This window comes from Echinops telfairi, unplaced genomic scaffold (genome assembly GCF_000313985.2).
Source record: "Echinops telfairi isolate 266 unplaced genomic scaffold, ASM31398v2 ScPeMD7_7456;HRSCAF=8494, whole genome shotgun sequence".
Classification (NCBI taxonomy): domain Eukaryota; kingdom Metazoa; phylum Chordata; class Mammalia; order Afrosoricida; family Tenrecidae; genus Echinops; species Echinops telfairi.
Window position 1 is genome coordinate 310,524 of NW_022111356.1, and position 8,378 is coordinate 318,901.

The window sequence follows — 8,378 nt, forward strand, 5'->3', positions numbered from 1 at the left end:
AAGGCTCACCAAGCCATCCATCTCTCCGCCCCTCAGTCAATCCCACCTGCGTTTATCAGCCAGGCTGGCACAATAAACTGTCTCACCCTGTAACATGGGCCTGTTGGTGCAGAGATATAAAGGATATGGTGGATCTGTGGGAAAAGATTTGGTTGCTCACCAAAAGGTCAGGGATTCAAACCAGACAAAGGGTCCTCCTGAATAAGATGAAGTTATCTATTCCTGTAAATAATTACAGTCAGAAAAAGCCTAAGGAACAGTCCTAACCAGTCATATAGGGTTTCTATGAATCCAAATAGATGCACTCACTGTGGGTTTGATTTTGGAGGAAGAGCTTGTTCATTTCCTAGTTCAGTTACTTGCCTTCTTTGTTTTCCCTCAGTGTAGAAGAATATCTGGTGGGTTTTTAGCTCTCAGATGTAACAAAGAATAAATTAATGCACGGAATAGTGGATGCATATGTTCACACCACACAATACTGCTACACTGGGACTCTGCTAATTTTATAATTGCAAATATTGGAAGCTAAGGAGCCTACTAATTCAAGGCATGCCTGTGGGTCACATCACTCCCATCTCTGTCATCCAACTTGTTTTAACAACCAGCTCTTGAGACACTTCCTTGTGGAGCTGTGGTGCCTATGCATTAGCATGCTGTTCAAAGTCCCAAACTCTTACAACAGCCAGTAACACTCCTAGGAAAATGCCTGCTGTGGTTTCTTACTTAAATGAGACCACCATCTTCACCATCCTGCAATCAGCGGATTCCAGAGCCTTCTGAGTCAGGGAGTCTTTGATACAGAAATGTCAGACTCCTTTCTCTTCCTCCTGATGATGGTGCTGGGTCTCCTATCCGGTCATTGGCAAGGAAATGCAGTGGGTTACATCAGATTCAAAGATACAGGTGTCCTTTAATGATGGTTCCTAAGCCTCCAGGGGTCCTGTCCCACATGCAGCTACAGGAATCAGGTGCTCAGGTGGTGAAGCCTTCACAGACCCTCACTCTCACCTGCATTTTCACTAAGGAATCTGTCTCCAGAACCAGTGCTACTTGGGATTGGATCAGGTAGAATCATGGGAGAGGTTGTGAGTGGAGGAGAAGGATCTTCTATGGGTCAGAGTGGTTTAGTGAATACAGACTATCTCTCAGAGACCATATAGTCATTGACCTAGACACTTCTAAGATTCAGCTCTCCCTGAAGCTGAGCTCTGTGACCACTGATGACCACTGTGCAAGGAGCCAAGGAGAGGAAAAGTAAATTTGAGCCCCCACACAAACCACCCTGCAGAACAGCTGGGGGGGGGGGCGGGGGGCTGACCTAAGAGATCTTTACACCAGCAGGGGGAGCTCAGGCCCAAATGAACATACCCAGGAACCAAAAGCAGATAAGTGTGTGAGCACAGATGAGATTGCTGTGTCTTGGTTTGGCTTTGTTCCCACTGCTCAGCAGCAGATTGAGAAAAAACTCCAGTAGAAATTGTTCTATTTTGTCTTAACTTAGAAGATAAAAAATGTTTTGAAAGCAACTATAAAGGAAAACAGAAATATACTCCACTAAAATAAGTGATAGACAACAGGTAAGTCTATACCCTGTGTACAAAACCCCGGATGGGTCAGGAAGACATCATTGGGGTTCACACGGACTCTTCTTCACTGTTTATCTTGCACACTCATACAAGGATGTGTCCTCAATTTCAATCCATTGTTTTGCATAGGGAAATATTTTTGAAATCATTTCTTGAGGTAGTTCATCTGCCTGGATTAATGAAACATATTCTCCTGTGTGACTCTTGGCTTTATATATGGATCAATAAGTTCTAGTATATTCTCTAGAAAGTAGCTAATTCACATTCAGAAAACCTGATACACAAGTGAGTGTTCCTTTTCTGGTGGAAATTTCCAGAGAAGAGTGTCTTAGGAACTCTGAGACAAGTCTAGTGATAGTCCACTTGAACTGTGATTGTCCTTTTTCCATTAGGTCAATCTCAGGTGCAGTTATAGTGATTATTGCCCCAAACACCCAACTTATGGCTGTTGAATCAATTAAGACTCATAGAAACTGTACAGGACAAAACATCATTGCTCCTTTGGATTTCTGAGACTGTAAAACCTTCCATGATCAGAAAGCTTCGTCTTTCTCCTAAGGATTGGATGGTGGTCTTGAATTGCAGAACTTGCAATTAATAGTCTATTGTGTAATCCACAACACCACTGGATCTCCTAGGTATGGGTTGGGGGTGTAGTTTTGACCTTTGTTATGACGGATCTATTTCTTTTTTTAAGTTAATGAGTAATTTCTTTTAAAATTTGGTCAGTAACTTCCATGTCCTTAAAGGTAGACGTTGGGATCTTGTTCAGAAGTTAATCATAATGATAATTGCATTATAATTATAGATTGCTTGGAGTGTGTTTTTTTTTCCCACAAAGTTGAGCCTTCCTCTTCATGAACATGGTTCATTATTCTAATTATTGTTGTTTCTTTTTTTACCTTGGTGTAGTGTTTTTCTTATAGTTTTCTTTCTACAAGAATGTTTTTTCTCTGCTTAGGTTTTTTCCATTTATTTTATCCTTCAGATGGCTACTGTAAATGGTATTATTTTCTGATTTCCTTTTTAGAGATTTCAATGATTTTCTTCTAGGGCTTTTGGATTTTCTATTTTTAGAAAATCATCAGCAATTATAGAGAGGTTTACTTCTTTGGTGCCATTTTGGATGCATGTTTTCCATTTGTTGACTGATAGCTATTGCTAAGAGTTTGTGTTAGTCAGGGTTGACTAGAGAAACAAATTCATAGACACTCTGATCTGTTTAAGAAAGACCTTTATATGAAAGAGCAATTGTATATTGAGAAAACATCCTAGCCAAGTCCAGGTCAAGTCTATAAGTCCTATATTAACCCATATGTCCCATACCAATCTAGAAATTCCTCTTCAGACTCATGCAACACATGCAATGACCCAATACAGGAAGATAGCAGGCCAGTAGATGGATAGACATGTGGATCCAGTGGCAATAGAAGCATCTAAATGCTGGCAGGGGTCTCTACAGGCTCCTCCAGCTACAGGACTCTAGTGTAGCTCCTTGTGTCTTGTCAGCAGGAATGTCTCACAGGAAGTGTGGGGGAAAGGCCAGCCCCCCACAACTAATAGCGGGTTCATTAGGTGCAATTATACAGTTGAGATATATGAAGATTATAATAAAGTCATAGAGAATAAGGAGAGATAGAAGAGAGATTGATATAATGGAGTAAGACGCATTTCATGGAAGCATGCTCAACTCAGCCAGGCTTGGTGATCCACATGGATATGGGAGACTGAAGGGCAGGAGAGAGGGGGAGGGGAAGGAGGACAAGGGGAAATAGGACGGGGCAGGGAGGGCCAGGGGAGAAGAAGGGGGAGTGGAGAGCCAGGGAGAGTGAGAGGAGAGAGCTCTTTATTGCTAACCCAGGGTTATATATCATTGAGGGGTCTTGTAAGCCCCCTAATTACAGGCAATTACATACATCACAGGAAAGGGTTGTGCTATAGGTATTACAGTAATTGGAGGGGAGTGATCTAGGGGTACATACGCTAAAGGAAGAGGATGGATTAAGGGTATACATGTGACAAGATGGGAGGGTCCTTGATTCAGGATGGCAGCCTAACTTTGTATGTCACTGAGCAGGTTTGACCTCTTCTCTGGCTCTCCATGGAAACCATTATCAGTAGGGTGTGAACCTCACCTAGAGTGGACCAGATGCCTTCAGGGAGAATATCTCTAAAATCTGACCTCTCACCATGTGCTGGAAAATAGCCTCTAATGTGTGGCATATCTTTGGGGGAGATAAAGCTGGGGAAGTCTTTTTTATCCCACAAGGGAGTGAGTGTGTATCCTGCTTCCAGCAAGCTATTTACTTCCATAGTGTTACCAAATGAGGTCATCAAGCTGCGACCTGATTGACAAGCTAAATTCCACCCCTTCACTTTCAGGAGTCTCAAGTTGGCACCAGATTATGTAACTACCACAGAGTTTCAGCACAATATGAAATAAGATTTGTATTTAATGGCATCCTTATCTGGTGCCAATCTGAAAGGTGAATGCATTCCTCTCCATGGAGTGCAATGTTTGTCATTGGCATTGCAATTTGCTGTTTTAAGTCCTATCAAATCAGTTTGGACTCACAGAAACACTATAGGAAACAGAATGAAGCATAGGTCTTGCTTCATCCTCACAGCTCAGCTATGATGTATGAGGCCTTTGTTCCAGTTACTGTGCCAATCTACCTTGTTAAATATCAGCTTTTAAAATGGCCTTATACTTTATAAAGCACTTGGTCCTTATCCAAGTTCTGATTTTCCTGACAAATGCCCAAAGTACTTGAGATGAAGTAATCAACTCCTCACTTCTTTCTATTAAGCATTATAAGTGTATATCATCCAATATACAAGTGTTTGTTCTTCTGGTGGTCCATCCTACCATCAAATTATCAACCAGTACCATAATGCAAGTGCATCATTAGATCTTTGATCTTTTTCATTCATTGTCCGACTTTCACATGCATATGAGACAATTGAAAACCTCATAGTTTGGGCCAGGTCCATCTGAGACCTCAAGGAGTCATCCTTGATATTCACCTTTAAAGAGGTCTGTGTAGTAGGTTTGCTCAATCAAATTCACCATTTGATTGACTCAAGCTTCCATGAATATTGATTTTAGATACAAGTGAGATGAACTCCTTCACTTCAATATTATCTCCATTTATTCTGCTATTCTACATTGGTCCCGAAGTGGGGAGTTTAATTTTTCTTTACATTGAATTGTAATCAAAACTGAAGGAATGACTTCCGGTAAGATGGCAACGGAGTGACACATACCAGAAGGACTCCGCAGAATCCAGCCCAGGAGAGTTGCTTAGAGGGAACTTTAACACAACTGGAATGCAGGAGGAGCATCATAAAGATAAGTAGGCACAGACCCACGGGGTTTTGAGGGGCTTGGGGCTTTTGGCTTACCTCAGTGGAAGCCGGCTGGGGCTTGTCCTTGGCCCTGCCACTGTCTCTGCTGGAGACGGGACCATTTGGAGCTCGTAGGGGGATTTGGCTTCAACACGGCCACAGTATACCCTTACCAGCCTCAAGGCAGGAACTGGACCCTTGCGGCTCCATAGGTGGGGATCGGGGTTCAGCTACAGTGTAGTTTTTGTTTATATCTCTGCTCTCTATTCTCCCACAGTCTGGGAGGCCTGCGCAGGGGCTTTTTCTCGGCACAGCCACAGCTTGCCACGGACACCTTGGGGCTGGGACTAAACTCTCACAACTCCACAGGCAGGGATCATCTATAGATTGGGGTTCAGCTACATTGTTGCTTCTGTTTACATCTCTGCTCTCTGCACCCACCCACCCCCCGCCCCCATGGTCTTTGAGGTCTTCTCAGAGGCTTTTTCTCAGCTCAACTATGGCAACTGCGGCTTGCCACAGCTGCCTCAGGGGAGGGACAAATCTCTTGCAGCTCCACTGATGGGGAGTGGGACTCAGCTACATAGTTGCTTTTCTTTCCCTCTCTACCCTATAACCCCCCTCCCCTGCACAGTCTAAACGATCTTACTTCTTAATTTTTTTCTTTCCCCTCTGTCTTCTTTTCTCTCACACTCCACTGCTGACCCCCAGACCACTCCCAGTAGCCTAGGGCACTTACACTTACTTACACTTGGAGCTAGCTGAGCTCCACCCTGTGTAGATAGCCCCACCGTGTGTAGCTAGCCTAAGGCTAGGGAAAGCCCTGCTTCCCCTCCAGGGGATACTTCACCCAACCACTCACCGGGGAATTCCTGCCTGCGTACCTGGGGGCATAAGGCAGCTCAGCCAACACTCATCACCATTCAAAGCTGTTGCAGGAACCTCTGTTCAACCTCCACAACACCAAAGCAGGCAACCCACCAGCCTTCTGGGGCACTCCCCTGATAGGGAAGCTACAGGAAGATAAAGGGGTATGTTAATACCATAGTAATAATTAGCTGTAGGCAGTTCGAAGAAGCATTCCTACAAGTCTCCTAGAGAGAGGCAGTGCTCTTAGACTCCCTAGAAAATGGCATGTGGCTCCGCTAAAACAATGCAACGCAAACAGCCATCAGTCCCAACCACCTCAACAAAAAAAACAGGGGAAACAAAAGGAAATGGCAGAAGATATCCTAAACATAACAACATACATAGAAGAAGCAGACATTGAGCTGCCACAGAAAGAAATTTTCAGAATGCTACTTGGAGTCATACAGGATATGAGGGAAACAATACAGAAAAAGGATGAAATGATAGAGGATACAAAGGACATACACCAAAGGGAAATACAGGAGCTTAGGGCGGAGATAACAAAAACCAATAGCAGAAACACAGAGCTTGAGAATCGACAGGAGGAATCAGATAAGCGCATCAGTGACTTGGAGGACAGCCAAGCAGACTTCAACAAATGCTAACAAGAATCTAATAAGATCATCAGAGAAGCTGACAAAAATCTAAGAGCTATGTCTGATGCTATGAAGCAGAACAACATTAGAATTATTGGCATACTGGAGGAGGACACAACAAAGAAGTCAACTACAACAATAGTGAGAGAACGCTTGAAGGAAAACTTCCCCAGCTTAATGAATGAAAACCAGGCAACCATTCAGGAGGCTGAAAGAACACCCGCTAGACTGAATCCTAAGAAGCCGCCAAGGCATATAATAGTTAAACTGTCCAACTTTGAGGAAAAGGAGAAAATCATGAGAGCAGCTAGAAAAAAACAAGCAATCACATATAAAGGTTCCCAAATAAGAATATGCTCAGACCTATCAGCAGAAACTATGAAGAAGAGGAGAGAGTGGAGTAACATATTCCAAAAATTGAAGGGAAAAAACGCAAACCGAAGAATACTCCAGCCAGCCAAATTATCGAGCAAGATAGATGGAGAAGTAAGAGTCTTCCCAGACAAGGAAAAACTCAAAGAATATGTTAGAAGAAACCCAACCCTACAAAAGATCCCTGTGGACCCAGTATGGGCAGAAGAACAACACTCACCAAGCATAAATAAGAGACTGCCACATAGAACAACCTCACCCAGAGGGCAACAAAGAGAAAATAGACCCCAAGATAGCACTGGCTTAAGGATGGAAAGAAGCCAAGAATGATACACACAGACAAATGCACTACACACTAATGAGAAAGGAAAGTAGGAAAACACCCAACAAAAAAGGTATAAGATGACATCACAGAGTCCACAGATGGAGTTAATAATCCTGAATATCAACTGCCTGAACTCAGGCATTAAAAGACTGAGACTAGCAGACTGGCTTGAGTACACAACCCATCAATCTGCTGCCTACAGGAGACACATCTCAAAGCTACAGACAAAAATAGCCTGAGAATCAAAGATTGGAGAAAGTCATACCAAGCAAACAGCAGTTCAAAAAAAGGCAGGGGTTGCAATCCTAATCTCGGATAAAATTGACCTCAAAGTGAAAACCATAAAAAGAGATAACAAGGGACACTATATAATACTTGAGGGAATGGTAGATAAAGAACCACTAAGCATTGGAAACATATATTACTCAAATGAGAGACCCACGGAATAAGTCAATCAAACACTCCAAAAGATGAAAAAAGAAATCAGAGCTTCAACAATTATAGTGGGTGACTTCAACCCACCACTCTCTGAGAAAGATAGATCACAGGGAAAGAAACTCAATAAGGAAGCTGGAGATCTAAACGTGACCATTAGGCAATTTGACCTGAAAGATAATTACAGAGCTTTATATCCGAATACAAAGAAGTTCACATTCTTTTCAAGTCCCCAATGGCACTTATTCGAAGATAGACCACATGCTGGGGCATAAGGCAAATCTACATAAATTTAAGCACATTGATATCATACAGACTTCTCTCTCTGACCACTGTGCCATAAGGCTGGAAATAAATAAAAGGAAGACAAAGAAAACAAAAGCAAACAGTTGGAGGATGAATAATTCTCTACTGCAAAAGGAGTGCGTGCTGGCACAGATCAGAGATGAAATTAGGAAATTTCTATAAACCAACGAGAATGAACACACGACGTACCAAAACTTATGGGACACAGCAAAGGCGGTCATCAGAGGAAGCTTCAAAGCAATACATGCACACCTAAGAAAGGAAGAGAGACTCATGACTGATATGCTGGCACAAAATTTACAACAACTAGAGCAGAGTCAGCAGGACAATCCTACTAATAGCAAAAGAAAAGAAATTATAAAAATCCGGGCTGAGATTCAGGAGAAGGAAAATAAGAAAACTATGAGAAAAAATTAATTCTGCTAAAAGTTGGTTCTTTGAAAGGATAAACAGAGTCGACAGACCATTTGCAAATTTAACCAAAGAAAGGAGAGAACAAAT